At 53.6% G+C, this 16,097-nt stretch overlaps 1 protein-coding gene across 1 annotated transcript in view; it reads left to right on the forward strand.

The window, feature by feature from the left end:
• The window catches only part of LOC147116848 (fucolectin-1-like), a 54,009-nt gene that overhangs the window by 1,108 nt on the left and 36,804 nt on the right, over nt 1-16,097 (forward strand). The window lies entirely within an intron of this gene.

Raw genomic sequence — 16,097 nt, forward strand, 5'->3', positions numbered from 1 at the left:
TTTAGCCTTAAGAAATATATCCAACTCCTTCTTGAATATATTTAATGAATTGGCCTCCACTGCCTTCTGTGGCAGAGAATTCCACAGGTTCACCACTCTCTGGGTGAAGAAATTCCTCCTCAATTCTGTCCTAAATGGCCTACCCCTTATCTTTAGACTATAATTACACAATCCCCCAGGGGGCGCTGTTTCATTATAAATGCAGACATGGGGAATACAAAGATAAGACAGATAGATAGAACTTGCATTTCTATAGCGCCTCAGGACCATGCCAAAGCATTTTACACCAAATGAAATACATTTTTTTTGAAGTGTAGTCACTGTTGTCATGTACGAAATACGGCAACAATGAGATAACGGCCAGATAATCTGTTTAGTGACGTTAGTTGAGGGATAAATATTGGCCCCAGGACTTCTGCTCTAGTTTGAAATCGTGCTGCGGGATCTTTTACATCCACCTGAGGGGGCAGACGGGGCTTTGGTTTATGTTTTTGATGAATCTGTTAAGAGTTTTTTGAGGATGTAACTAGCAGAATAGATAAGGGGGAACCAGTGGATGTGGTGTATTTGGATTTTCAGCAGACATTTGATAAGGTGCCACACAAGAGGTTATTAAACAAAATTAGGGCTCATGGGATTGGGGGTAATATACTAGCATGGATTGAGGATTGGTTAATGGACAGAAAACAGAAAGTAGGAATAAACGGGTCATTTTCGGGTTGGCAGGCTGTAACTAGTGGAGTACCGCAAGGGTCAGTGCTTGGGCCTCAGCTATTCACAATCTACATCAATGATTTGGATGAGGGGACCAAATGTAATATATCCAAGTTTGCTGATGATACAAAGCTGGGGGGGAATGTAAGTTGTGAGGAGGATGCAAGGAGGCTTCAAGGGGATATAGACAGGCTAAGTGAGTGGGCAAGAACATGGCAAATGGAATATAATGTGGAGAAATGTGAAGTGTTCCACTTTGGTAGGAAAAATAGAAAATCAGAGTATTTTTTAAATGGTGAGAGATTGGGAAATGTTGGTGTTCAGAGGGACCTGGGTGTCCTTGTACACGAATCACTGAAAGTTAACATGCAGGTACAGCAAGCAATTAGGAAAGCAAACGGTATGTTGGCCTTTATTACAAGAGGATTTGAGTATAAGAGTAAAGGGCCTAGAAATTCAGTTGGTTGCGCCAGCAGTTAGCGCCTTAAGAGAAGTGAATTTCGGGCGCTATGCGTGTAGCGCCCGGGCGCAGCGCAGTTTGCGCCTCGCCCCAAATTAAGTTGACCCTTAGCGCCGGCGCAAAGTTTAGCGCCCGCCTGGCTGCGCGCGCAGAAAATGACGTCACATCCTCGTGCAACGCCCTTTGCGCGCCCCGATTCCAAACTTCAGTCGGACCGCCCCATTGTGCGGCTGGCGGCCAGAGCGTTTGTAAAATGGAACGCAACACAGCCGACGCGGGCCCCGGGGAGCGCAAATTAAAGGGCACGTACCCTGCAGTATAAAGGGCAGCCATTTTGCAGCAAACACTCTTGTGCAACGGATTTCTGGACACACAACAAGGAGGAGAGCTAACTGGTTTCGTGCAGCAATAGCTCAGGTATTTTTGGACTCAGGCCAAAGCGCTGCAAGTGCCCTGTTGGAAATTTGACTGTTTGCCAGCATTTGATGGGGGTTGCATGGGGTGCCAACGCAGAGTTTCAGCGCCATGTGCGTAGGGCTCACAGACGCGGGGTCAGAGGGGCAGCCCTGGCTAGAGGCAGAGGGGGCAACAGGCGTCGGCAACATAGGCCTTACCCAGTCAGGGTATACCGCCAGCAGCGCTCCTACCTCACCATGAGTGGCGCGCGATGTGTAAGAAGGCTGAGATTCCGAAAGGAGGTGGTTGCAGAGATCTGCCACCTGCTTCGCAGAGATCTGCGTCCAAAGCTCAGGAGCAGGACGTCTCTGTCGGTGGAGGCGAAGGTGACGGTGGCATTGAACTTCTATGCCACCGGCTCCTTCCAATCCGCTGTTGGGGACATAGCTAACATATCCCAGTTCGGCGTGCATCGCTGCATCCGCCAGGTGACCGATGCCCTTTTCAGAAGGAGACGCCAATTCATCTCCTTCCCCATGGCCCTGGAGAGCCAGCATCAGCGTGCAGTGGGATTTGCTAGACTCGCGGCCTTCCCCTTGGTGCAGGGCGCCATTGACTGTACGCATGTGACTTTGCGGGCACCTCTGGAGCATGGCGAGCAGTATCGCAACCGGAAGGGCTACCATTCTCTCAATGTGCAGCTGGTGTGTGACCACAAGCAGCGCATCCTGGCTGTCAATGCCTGCTTTCCAGGCAGCTGCCACGATGCCTTTATCCTGCGGCAGAGTACTGTGCATGACATGTTCGAGGCACAGCCTCCCCCAAGAGGATGGCTACTCGGGGACAAAGGCTATCCTTTGTGTACCTGGCTCATGGCCCCGCTCCGCGCGCCCAGGACCGCTGCTGAAGAGGCATACAACGAGAGCCATCAAAGGAGCAGAAACATCATCGAGCAAACTATTGGGGTCCTCAAGCAGCGGTTCCGCTGCCTTGATCATTCCGGCGGATCTCTGCAGTATTCGCCGCAACGGGTCTCCCAATTTGTCGTAGTTTGCTGCATGCTACACAACCTGGCTCTCCGCAGGATTCAGGCACTGCCACCTGACGTTGGACCACCACCTCAGGAGGAGGAGCAGGAGGAGGAGGAGGAGTACGTTCCCAGGAGGGAGCGACAAGGTCCAAGGGCCATCCGTCGCCAGCTTATTGAACGTAACTTCTAAGCCCCCTGTCAGGGAATGCCTTGTGGCCATGAAGCAAGATGAATGCAGCCGCTCCGCAAGCCCTCAGCCGGCGAAGGCAACAAAGACTAACAAGAACAACCATGGACACTGTCTGAATAAAGATAAATTTATATTTGACAAAAATGAAACCCCTTCCCACATGAATCCCAAAAACAATCAACGGCCCCCACAAAAAGTGCAACAAACGACTCACTCCCACAACCTGGGGAGGAGTAACTCCACATTTGAACAAACCAGGCCTCAACCTCGGCCTTAACGCAAAAAACATACCCATAAACAAAACAACCATGGGCAAAATAAAGATTTCCACCGCCATATAAAATGAAAGCTGGCCACACCCTCTACTTAGTGGCCCGCGAGGGCGAGACCTTGTCCCGCCTTTTGGCGCCCCTGCCCGGCCTGCTGCTCCTCCGCAAGCTCTGCCCAGTGGCTGCTGCGAGGCTGGGGGAAGGCGCCTGAGGGTCAGATGTCCTTCCGCCAGATGGCCTTGGGGGGCGGCCTACACGGGCTTTGGGCCTCGAGGGGCCGGCTGTTGATTGGCGCACATGTGCATGCCCACCATCAGCTCCAGCCGCTTGCCGTTGACGCTCCACTGGGGGAGTGGCGGCGACGGATGGCGCAATGTGGGCAAGCTGGTGTATTGGAGGCGCTGGCTGGTGATGTCGCACGCTGGCACTCGCCCGGGCACGCACTGCACGATCCGCATCAATCAGCCAAAGGGCGGATCGCTGTGCTGCTGCAGCGCGGCGGGTGTCCTGGCGATGCCTGGCTGAGGCAGCGCATGTGGCAGCAGTGAGTGCCCCTGTTGCCCTGGTCTGCGCCCGCATCACATCCGCCACTGACTTGACAGCATCAGCCAGCGACTCCATTGCCGGAGGCATCCGTTCCACTACCTCCATCATCATCCGGCCACTCTCGGCATTTGATGCCCCAAACTCCCGCACACTGGTCGCCAGCGACTCGATGGCCTCAGGCATCCGTCCCACCACCTGCATGAGCTCTGTGTGGCGGCGGTCCGAATCCTCGGCCATTTGGTCCAGCTGGCGCACCTCCTCCGAGGTGAAGGTGGCCGGACTGGAGGCGGGACTCTCCCGCTGGGGAGCAGGGGTCCGAGCTAGGCGACCCTTGGCACGTTGCTGCCGCCGAATGTCCGCAGCAACTGCACTCCCCTCCGATCCTTCCCCCCTCTGGGGGGAAGGCCGCGGCCCACCCGCAGCCCTCCTGGGTGGCTGGACGCCACTGGTCCCAGCAGCTGCACTCCCCTCCGAAAGTTGCTCCAGGCTCTCGTCCAGGGAAGACGTGTCCAACACTTCGCCCTCTGCTGCGGGACCTGAGTCCTCCCCTGATGGTCCGGGTTGCTCTTCCTCCTCCTCCTCCTCCTCCTCCTCCTGTTCGGAGGGGCTGTCACTGGCAGCTTCAGGGAGCTCTTCGTCACCAGCTGAAAGCAGGAAGGCACAAGAGTAGCTTCAGAGTGAGGAGAGGGCGTCAGCGAGGGAGTCATGACTGGTGGCATTCAGCACATTGGTGGCACAGTGGCAAAGGAGGTAGCTCGGATGCGCAAGTGCGACGAGAGAGGGCCAAAAGGCAAGGTCCTTACCATTGCCGGGCAGCGGAGGGTCGGCTTCTCCGCACGCTCTGGGCACAATCACGCGGCCTCCCATGAGGCCACTCACGCGCTCCTCCAGGGGAGTGAGCTTCTGGAACTTGGCGCGGCCTCCCCCGGTGATGTCGCGGCGCTTGCAATTATTCGCAAGTTTAGCCTGCAAGAGAAAGGACGGGCTCTAAGTACGGTGTGTAGCCGTGACGTAGTGTGCACTGCCTCCCATGGTGGAATAGCTTGGCCAGAGTGTAGCCCTGATCTAGTGTGCATTGCCTCTCATGGTGGAATAGCTTGGCCAGTGTGTAAAGTGCAGAATGTGCAATTGATGCTCATGACTGTCCCAAAGCTGCTGGCTGAGGGCTGCCCATTAGGCCTTTCAGGTCCCTTTGCCCATCATGTCAGGTGTACATGCAAGAATGAGGAGGCGAGTGGAAAGGGTACTCACCCTGACAATCCTGGTCAGGTCATTGTATTTCTTCCGACATTGCACCTTGTCCCTGGGGGCATCGCCGTAGGACGACACCCTGGTGGCAATCTCCCTCCAGGCTTTGGTGTAGGCGCGGTGGGTGGGATTCCTGCCATTGTCTGGGAACAAGATCCTACGCCTCTTCTCCAATGCTGTCAGCATGATATCCAGATCACGCTCTGAGAAGCGCAGGGCACGCTCACGGGCCTTCTCATGCATTGCCATGGCTCCTTGGGCTCAGCAGCAGTGTTGAGGCCTAGTTTGAAAGCTGCAGTGTGCAGGGCGTGGCAGCAGACCAAATCGTCCCTTCCCCCTTTAAGAGCTGGCCGGCGCCACGGGGTCTGCTGTCAATCAAAAAATGACCGCACCCGCGCTGCGCCCCGCCTCGGCACTATCCCTCTGCACCGCCGGCTTAGCGCCTAAAGATAGTCGTGTAACGCCTTTTTTAGCGCTCCAGCAACCTCTTAGGGCGAAGCAACTGAATTTCGGCGAAGGGGGCGCAACTTTGGGGCGGGCGCTGACGTTAGCGCCCCAAAACTGGCAAAACTGAATTTCTAGGCCACAGTCTCAGAATAAGGGGTCGGCCATTTAGGACTGAGATGAGGAGGAATTTCTTCACTCGGAGGGTGGTGAATCTTTGGAATTCTCTACCCCAGAGGGCTGTGGAGGCTCAGTCATTGAGTATATTCAAGTCAGAGATCGATAGATTTTTGAATATTAAGGGAATCAAGGGATATGGGGATAGGGCCGGTGAACGGAGTTAAGGTAGAAGATCAGCCATGATTGTATTGAATGGTGGAGCAGGCTCGAAGGGCCGAATGGCCAACTCCTGCTCCTATTTCTTATGTCCCCTAGTTCTAGACTCTCCAGCCAGGGGAAATAACCTCCCAGGATCTACCCTGTCAATCCCCCTCAGAATCTTACGGGAAAAAATTGGGTCACGGCCCCTTTGGGGCGCTAACTTCGCCGGGGCGCTAAAAGCTACTGGAAGCGCCATGCCTTCCTCTTGGGGCACTGCGAGTGAATATCACGGCACTACGTGCCACAGCGCCACGCACTGCGGCATGTCGTGCTGCGGTACTGCAGGCCTTCCTCGCCTTATTAAAGGGGAGGGGCCTCGCGCAGCGCGACCCGCGGCACAGCTGGGCCACCAGGGTTCAGAGTGCCGGCAAAAGAGCCCGGCACTCCGCGGAGGGGCTGCTGAAGAGGCCGGGGACGGCAAAGCGGGCAGGTGCTGGCAGGCGGCCAGCAACAAAAATGGCCGCCCGGCACCTTCCCTTTAATTTGCGCCGCCCCGGCCACAGATCGGCCCCCCTGACCCTGTCGGACATAGCATCCGGCAGTACGTCAGGGGCCGCTACCGAAGATCGCAGCCGGGGCGCGAGCAGGGCGCTGCGCACAGTGATGACGTCATTGCCGGCGCTGCAGTGCCACGGGGCACTAACGGTCACCGCAGCCGCTAACCTCCTGCTGAATTTCAAGGAGGTGTTAGCAGCGCCGAGTTCAGGCGCTAATGGGAGGTGCAAATCAACCGAATTTTTCCCCGCATATGTTTCAATTAGATTTTATGAAAGGGAAATGGTGTTTAACAAATTTACTAGAGATTTTCAGGATGTAACTAGCAGGGTAGATAAAGGGGAACAAGTGGATGTATTATATTTGGATTTCCAAAAGGCATTCGATAAGGTGCAACAGTAAAGGTTGCTACACAAGATAAGGGCTCATGGGATTGGGGGTAATACACTAGCATGGATAGAGGATTAGTTAATGGAGAGAAAGCAGAGAGTAGGGATAAACGGGTCATTTTCGGGTTGGCAGGCTGTAACTAGTGGGGTACCGCAAGGATCAGTGCTTGGGCCTCAGCTATTCACAATCTGTATTAATGATTTGGATGAAGGAACTGAGTGTAATGTATCCAAATTTGATGACAATGTAAAGCTAGGTGGGACAGTAAGTTGTGAGGAGATCACAGAGAGTCTGCGAAGGGATATCGACAGGTTAAGGTGAGTGGGCAACAAGGTGGCAGATGGAGTATAATGTGGGGAAATGTGAGGTTATTCACTTTGGTAGGAAGAACAGTAAAACATTGGGCTCGATTTTCAGTGGGCCATGGAGTCGGGATTGGAGGCGTGCGGGGGGTTAAATTCCCGAAATCAGGGGTCCTGACACCATCCCACCCCCAACCCGCCTCCATGCCACTTTCAAAGGAGGCGGGTACCCGCCCCGCACTGGGACCCACCTACCCGAGGCGGGAAGGGATTAGTGCCAATTAACTGCCTGTTAACAGGTAGTTAACAGGCGGTTTTTAGCCTAATCCCTATTTTGAAGCTTGAAGAGTGGGATTCCCGACGGCTCCAAACCACGCCAAGTTGGAGGAGTCGGGCCGTCGGGTTGAAGAGCTTGGAGGGGTCGAGATGTCCGGTGTTCAGGTGAGTGGTGTGTGCATGAGTGCAAAGGTAAGTGTGTTTGGTGTGTCTAAAGTGTTTAAAGAAGTGTAAATTACCTTTTCTTACCTTTTCAGCCTTCCTTCCTTTAGGTCCCGGGAGTCCCTCATCTCACCGGCACAGAAAGCAGAATGGCTGCGATCTGTCAAAAGTGACAGCCTGCAGCTTTCTGTGCAGGAGAGATTTCTAACTGAGTCTGTGGAGATGGACTCAGGTTAGAAGTAAGACTGTCAGTGTTTGACAGCTTCAAACAGCTGTGAAACGCTGATATTTCATCTGTCAAAACCTCTTGACAGATGAAATTTCAGTCTGTGACGTCACCTGTTGCCGGGCGGCCCTTAATTGGCCTGCTGGGCCCGCTGGGCGGGCTCAACAAGGTCAATCAAGTTAAAATCGTGTGGATTGGCCGCATCTCGATGGAGGCGGGACTACAACCCCGAAAGTTGTAGTCCCGCCTCCAATCCGACTCCTGAATGAAAATCCTGCCCCTAATATTTTTTAAATGAGAAACTATTAAATGTTGGTGTTCAGAGAGATTTAGTTGTCCTCGTACAGGAAACAGACAGTTAGCATGCAGCTACAGCAAGCAATTAGGAAGAGCAATGGCATGTTGGCCTTTACATAGGATTGCATGGGATATTCAGCACAGAAACAGGCCATTCGGCCCAACCAGTCCAGTTTATGCTCCACCCGATCCTCCTCCCGTCTTTCCTCATCTAACTCTATCAGCATAACCCTCGATTCCCTTCTCCCTCATAGGCTTAAGGGGTTGGAGTGCAAGAGTGAGGAAGTCTTACTACAATTGTTCAGGGCTTTGGTGATACCTGGAGCACTGGGCACAGTTTTGGTCTCCTTATCTGAGAAAGGACATACACGCCTGAGAGGCGGCGCACCAAAGGTTCACTAGATTGATTCCTGGGATGAGAGGGCTGTCCTATGATGAGAGATTGTGTAGAATGGGTCTATACTCTGGAGTTTAGAAGAATGAGAGGTGATCTCATTGAAACATACAAGATTCTGAAGGGGATTGACAGGGTAGACGCTGAGAGGTTGTTTCCCCTGGCTGGAGAGTCTAGAACTAGGGGTCACAGTCTCACGAAAGGGGTCGGCCATTTTAGACTGAGATGAGGAGGAATTTCTTCACTCACAGGGTTGCGAATCTTTGGAATTCTCTGCCCCAGAGGGCTGTGGAGGCTCAGTTGTTGAGTATATTCAAGGCTGAGATCGATAGATTTTTGGACTCGTGGGGAATCAAGGGATATGGTGATTGGGCGGGAAAGTGGAGTTGAGGTCGAAGATCAGCCGTGATCGAGGGCTCGAGGGGCTGTGTGGCCTACTCCTGCTCCTAATTCTCATCTTGTTATGTTCTTAGATCACCTCTCATTTTTCTAAACTTCAGAGAGTATAGACCCGATCTACTCAATCTATTCTCGTGGGACAACACACTCACCCCAGGAGGGGCAGTACTGAGGGAGCGCTGCACTGTCGGAGGGTCAGTACTGAGGGAGTGCTGCACTGTCACAGGGGCAGTACAGGGAGTGCTGCACTGTCACAGGGGCAGTTCAGGGAGTGCTGCACTGTCAAAGGGGCGGTACTGAGGGAGTGCTGCACTGTCGGAGGGGCAGTACTGAGGGAGCGCTGCACTGTCGGAGCGGCAGTACTGAGGGAGCGCTGCACTGTTGGCGAGGTAGTACTGAGGGAGTGCTGCACTGTCGGAGGGGCAGTACTGAGGGAGCGCCGCACTGTCAGAGGGGCAGTACTGAGGGAGTGCTGCACTGTCAGAGGGGCAGTACTGAGGGAGCGCTGCACTGTCGGAGCGGCAGTACTGAGGGAGCGCTGCACTGTCGGAGGTGCAGTGCTGAGGGAGTGCTGCACTGTCAGAGGGACAGTACTGAGGGAGCGCCGCACTGTCAAAGGGGTGGTACTGAGGGAGTGCTGCACTGTCGGAGGGTCAGTACTGAGGGAGCGCTTCACTGTCGGATGGTCAGTACTGAGGGAGTGCTGCACTGTCAGAGGGTCAGTACTGAGAGAGCGCTGCACTGTCGGAGGGTCAGTACTGAGGGGGCGCCACACTGTCGGAGGGGCAGTACTGAGGGAGCGCCGCACTGTCGGAGGGGCAGTACTGAGGGAGTACCGCACCGTCGGAGGGGCTGTACTGAGGGAGCGCCGCACTGTCGGAGGGGCAGTGCTGAGGGAGTGCTGCACTGTCACAGGGGCAGTGCTGAGGGAGTGCTGCACTGTCACAGGGGCAGTACTGAGGGAGTGCTGCACTGTCGGAGGGGCAGTACTGAGGGAGCGCTGCACTGTCACGGGGCAGTACTGAGGGAGTGCTGCACTGTCGGAGGGGCAGTACTGAGGGAGCGCTGCACTGTCGGAGGGGCAGTACTGAGGGAGTGCTGCACTGTCACAGGGGCAGGACTGAGGGAGCGCTGCACTGTCGAAGGGGCAGTACTGAGGGAGCGCTGCACTGTCGGAGGGGCAGTACTGAGGGAGTGCTGCACTGTCACAGGGGCAGTACTGAGGGAGTGCTGCAATGTCACGGGCAGTACTGAGGGAGCGCTGCACTGTCGGAGGGGCAGTACTGAGGGAGCGCTGCACTGTCGGAGGGGCAGTACTGAGGGAGTGCTGCACTGTCACAGGGGCAGGACTGAGGGAGCGCTGCACTGTCACAGGGGCAGTACTGAGGGGGCACCGCACTGTCGGAGGGGCAGTACTGAGGGAGAGCTGCACTGTCACAGGGGCAGGACTGAGGGAGCGCTGCACTGTCACAGGGGCAGTACTGAGGGAGTGCTGCACTGTCACAGGGGCAGTACTGAGGGGGCACCGCACTATCGGAGGGGCAGTACTGAGGGAGAGCTGCACTGTCACAGGGGCAGTACTGAGGGAGCGCTGCACTGTCGGAGGGGCAGTACTGAGGGAGCGCTGCACTGTCGGAAGGGCAGTACTGAGGGAGTGCTGCACTGTCACAGGGACAGGACTGAGGGAGCGCTGCACTGTCACAGGGGCAGTACTGAGGGGGCACCGCACTGTCGGAGGGGCAGTACTGAGGGAGTGCTGCACTGTCACAGGGGCAGTACTGAGGGAGAGCTGCACTGTCACAGGGGCAGTACTGAGGGAGTGCTGCGCTGTCACAGGGGCAGTACTGAGGGAGTGCTGCACTGTTAGAGTTGAGACTTTAAACCGAGGCCGATTCTGCCCCCTCGGGTGGACGTAAAAGACCCCACAGCATTATTCGAAGAAGAGCAGGGGAGTTCTCCCCGGTGTACGGGGGACGATATTTATCCCTCAATCAACATCACTAAAAAAGCAGAAAATCTGGTGATTATCATGCTGCTGTTTGTGTGAGCTTGCTGTGCGCAAATTGGCTGCCGTGTTTCCCAAATTCTAACAGTGACTGCACTTCAAAAGTATTTCACTGTCTGTGAATCACTTTGAGATGTCCTGAGGCTGTGAAAGGTGAGGTCGGAATGCAAGTCTCAATTTTTTAATTTTGTGGCCTGTGATAGTGTGGCAAAACCACCAATGGACTCCTGTACAAATGCATAACTGTCTTTAACCCAATGTTACAACATCTATGTTTGTTTGCTGAGTGTAAATAAGCTTTCTGTAAAAGTCCTGAAACAACGCGATGACGTCATCACGTTGGTCACGTGATGCCCCGTATGGCGGGAAACGTGATGATGTCATGACGTCAGAGAGTGGGAGGTCCCTGGGTTAGACCTCGTGTAACAAGCTGTTGTAAAGACCTGTTTGCTGTTGCTCCTGCATGCTTTTGTTTTGTTCGCTTGTTTAATTAAATTTGGTTGATTTATTGAACTGACTCAACCTCAGTGCTTCAGTTAGGGATCGGTCTACTCTTATAATAGAAGGATTCTTGCTGTGAATATCAAAGCAAAATACACTATGATTATATCCTCACCTGTACATTTTCTGTTCAATAAACTCATTCATTGTTCAAATTCTAAATCAAGGACTGATGTTGTGAGACTCTATTGCTTATCAAGGGCGGGAGAGAGAGGTCAGAGATTGTCTTAATATCTCAAGTAATGAACAGGAAGCTGGTTCCGCACTCTTTCCCGGGCAGAGAGCCAAATACAAGGGCTCGAATACACAAGGAGCTGAGACTCGCCCAGGAGAGTAAAGCCCAGGACGGGAAACCACTATCCGAGCCTCCACTGATGCTCGGCCCTCACACAGCTCTCAAGCTCACTTGCCCTCCACACCCGTCTCCGAACCTGGACATCAGTTCCTCGATGCTCCAAGCTGACTCCACCCTATCCACAATTCAACTTCATCCCACCACGGGACCTCTGACTTTAACCTTGGAATCTCTCTTATTGTCTCCTCTCTATTCCCTGTTTACAACCAGGACATATCTATCCTACTCTTTGCCCTGCCTATGTAACCGGAGTTTCCGTGTCCATTCGCGTGCCCATTTTGACTGCCGCTCTGGACCCGAGCCCATCACTTCTATCTCCCATTATCGTTCTCTTCTCTTTATCCCTCTGTCTCCTCCCCTTCCTGTGACCCAGTCATGCTTCCTTTCATTTCTTCCCTCTCGGGTACACTGCCCTCCCAAAACCCTACCCCAACCCTTCAGCACTCGATAAATCCATCGAGACCACGGCCTTGAGGGAAACCTGGCTGAGGGGTGATGACACCTTCCCCCTAAATGAAGCCTCCCCTCCCTGACTCTACCTTCTAGCACTTGCCCCGCCCAAACCGCGGCGGTGGCGGTGTGGCTCTTACCAGCAAATCACACGTTGGCCTGTCCCCCTACCCCTCCGGCACCCTGTACTCATCTGAACATCTCACCTTGTTCCAGCCCTCTCGCCTCTCCTTCAAAATCCTCGTTCTTTACCGCACACTCAAGTACCACGGCAATTTCTCACCGAGATATCTGCACTGCTTTCCTCCCTCAGCCTCTGCACTGAGCAACTTCGCATCCTCGGTGATTTCACTCTCCATCTGATCTCATCATACGCTCTCTCCTCTGAGATCACTGCCCTCCTATCAACCCTTAGGGGTCAAAATTCGGTTGGTTAGCGCCTCCCGTTAACCCCTGGCGAGGCACTAACGGGGCGCTAATGGAGTAACGCCAGGACGAGGTGAATCCAGCACCACACGTTAAATCCAGTTGCCCCTAACAGTTAGCGCTTGGGGTTTTAGTGCCAGGCAGATCGTGATGTCAGTGAGCGTGCAACGCTCACTCAGCGCCCAATCTGCCAAATTGACTATCGCCCCCGGCCTTAGTGCCGAGCCCCGACAATGACAAGAACAGGAGGCATGAAGCAGGCGGTTGGCGGCTCCAGGGGCGATATTTAAAGGGGTCAGTCGCAGCTCTCAGGTTCATGCTGTTTCATAGAAACATAGAAACATAGAAGATAGGAGCAGGAGTAGGCCATTCGGCCCTTCGAGCCTGCTCTGCCATTCAACGAGATCATGGCTGATCATCCAAACACTAGCACCCGGTCCCTACACCGACAGCCATCCCACACAAGCCCTATCCCCGTAACCCCGTAACCCCACGTATTTAATCCCCCCCTAACACTAAGGGCCAATTTTTTTTGTCATGGCCAATCAACCTAACCCGCACATCTTTGGACTGTGGGAGGAAACCGGAGCACCCGGAGGAAACCCACGCAAACACGGGGAGAATGTGCAAACTCCACACAGCCACCCGAGGCCGGATTTGAACCCGGGTCCCTGGCGCTGTGAGGCAACAGTGCTAACCACTATGCCACCGTGCTGCCCGTTTCACTGCTTCCTTGTCAGTTTGCAATTGTGCAAGAGTTTAATTCAGTCATTTAAAGGTTCTTTAGTATCAGGAGTGTTGTGGCTTCTAAAAATTTGTTACATTTATTTTGATAAACTTTCAAAGTGTTGACATCGTTACATTAATGAGGGCTGTACTGGCAGTCGACCTCACCCTCCAGGGTCTATGGCGGAGGGAGCGGAGGCAGCGAGAAAGATTGCAAGATGTGGCCAGAGGGAGAATGAGGGCCATCAGAGCTCTCAACAGGAGGCCTTACCCTCCAAGGGTATTCCGAGAGCACTTCTCCTACCTCCAATTAAGTGAGGAGCAGTGTATTACAAGGCTCCGCATCACCAAGGAGGTGGTCACAGAACTCTGCCACTTCCTGCACCCGGCCCTCCAGCCTCAGATCAGGGCGACCACGGCTCTCTCAGTGGCAGTCAAGGTCACCATCGCCCTCAATTTCTTCACCAGTGGTTCCTTCCAGTCTACAACAGAGACATAGCTAACATTTCACAGTTCGCCATCCATCGCTGCATCCGGGATGTCACAGAGACTCTCTACAGTAGGAGAAGGGACTACATTTCCTTCCCCATCACCAGAGAGAAGCAGGATGAGCGTGCATGTGGCTTTACCAGGGTAGCGGGATTCCCCATGGTGCAGGGCTTTGCAGGCACCGCATAACAATCCTGAGATCTTCCGTAACCGCAAAGGCTACCACTCACTTAATATCCAGTTGGTGTGCGGCCACAGACAGCGAATCCTCAATGTGAATGCCCGCTATCCTGGCAGCAGCCACGATGCCTTCATCCTGTGCCAGACCGGTGTGCCAGCACTCTTCCAGCCACCACATCAAGCTCACGGCTGGCTGGTCGGAGACAAGGGCTATCCGCTCTCCACCTGGCTCATGACTCCCCTCCGCAACCCCAACACTCCTGCCCAGCACTCATATAATGAGAGCCATGCCGCCACCAGGAACATCATCGAGCAGACCATCGGAGTGCTCAAGCAACGGTTCTGCTGCCTTGACCGCTCGGGAGGAGCCCTCCAGTACTCGGCTGAGCGGGTGTCCCATTTCGTCGTGGTCTGCTGCATGCTCCACAACTTGGCCATCATGAGGGCCCAGCCATTGCCACCAGGCATAGCCGCACCACCTCAGAAGGAGGAAGAGGGAGAGGAGGAGGAGGAGGAGGAACAGCAGTGAGGGAGGAGGCAGCTACCCTATCGGCCTTCTGGAATGGCGGTCTGTGATCGCCTCATCAGACTGCGGTTCCAATAAATTAAACCCCAGATTCCCGTTGCTCACCACATCCCCATCATTCCATCCCTGTCGCAGGCCATATCACAGCGCAAAGCTGAAATGAAAGACACCACAAAATCATCCAAAGCCAATTAATAAATTTATCAATAATCAGTGAACACATATTTACAACAGCAATATTAACTGTTCACCCTTGTGCAATCCTTTAGTGACTCTCGTTACTGTGCCTTTGCCTACTCTAGTGCTCCTACGAAGTGTTGGCCCAGCGGCTGCAGCAGGGCTGGTGGAAGGCTGCTGAGTGTCCGTGCGGGAGATTTCAGATAGACTTGCAGGATGCCCTCGACCAGCTCTGGGCCTGGAAGGGCGGCAGCAGTCCGGGCTGGCTGGTTGACAGGCACCGACAAGGGCAATGGCGGAGCGGCAGTGGTGGGAGCAGGAATGCTGTCATCCTGAGTGGATCCATGGGTGACTTTAATCTACATATAGATTGGGCTAACCAAATTAGTAACAATACTGTGGAGGAGGAATTCCTGGAGTGTTTACGGGATTGATTCCTGGACCAATATGTCGAGGAACCATCTAGAGATCAGGCCATCTTAGACTGGGTATTATGTAATGAGAAAGGATTAATTAGCAATCTTGTTGTGCGAGGCCCGTTGGGGAGGGGCGATCATAATATGATAGAATTCTTCATTAAGATGGAGAATGAAGTAGTTGACTCAGAGGCTAGGGTCCTGAATTTAAATAAAGGAAACTACGATGGTATGAGGCGCGAGTTGGGTAGGATTGATTGGGGAATGTCACTCAAAGGGTTGACGGTGGATAGGCAATGGTAAACATTCAAAGATCGCATGGATGAGCTACAGAATTTGTTCATCCCAGTTTGTCATCAAAATAAAACAAAAAAGGTGACTCAACCGTGGCTAACAAGGGAAATTAGAGATAGCATAAGATCCAAGGAGAGGACATATAAATTGGCCAGAAAAAGCAGTAAACCTGAGGATTGGGAGCAGTTTAGGATTCAAGCTACCCTTTCCCCTGGCCTTGCTGCAGCCCACTCGTCCCCGGTGCATCACCCTGTGCAGATCCCGCTACTATACTAGCCTCTAAAGAACGCGTAGTGCCAGTATCTGAGCTGGTGCCTGCGGGTGAGAGATGCAGTGACACGGTGTGTTCTTGCTCCTCCTCTTCTCCTGGATCGCTCTCAATGGTGCCCTCAGGGACAGGCTGCTCAGGTGCTTGCTCATTATCTGAAAGCATAAAGGCACAAGAGTTGGGTTAAGGTGAGGAGAGGGGGGCAGGAAAGGAGGCCTGTCCTGCTACCTTCAGGAGTCTGTGGACATGCACTCCAAGGTCCCTCTGGTCTTCGACACTTCTCAGTGTCCTACCATTTAATGTCAATTCCCTTGCCTTGTTAGCCCTCCCCAAATGCATTACCTCGCACTTGTCCAGATTGAATTCCATTTGCCACTGTTCTGCCCACCTGACCAGTCCATTGATATCTTCCTGCAGTCTGCAGCTTTCTCCCTCACTATCAACCACACGGCCAATTTTAGTATCATCTGCAAACTTCTTAATCAGGCCCCCTACGTTGAAGTCTAAATCATTGATATATAACCAAAAAAGCAAGGGACCGAGTCCTGAGCCCTGCGGAACCCCACTGGAAACAGCCTTTCAGTCAAAAAACACCCTTCGACCATTACCTTTTGCTTCCTGCCTCTGAACCAATTTTGAATCCAACCTGCCACTTTACCCTGGAT

This window comes from Somniosus microcephalus, chromosome 5, assembly GCF_052327205.1.
Source record: "Somniosus microcephalus isolate GS21.2 chromosome 5, FLI_Smic_1.0, whole genome shotgun sequence".
NCBI classification, from domain to species: domain Eukaryota; kingdom Metazoa; phylum Chordata; class Chondrichthyes; order Squaliformes; family Somniosidae; genus Somniosus; species Somniosus microcephalus.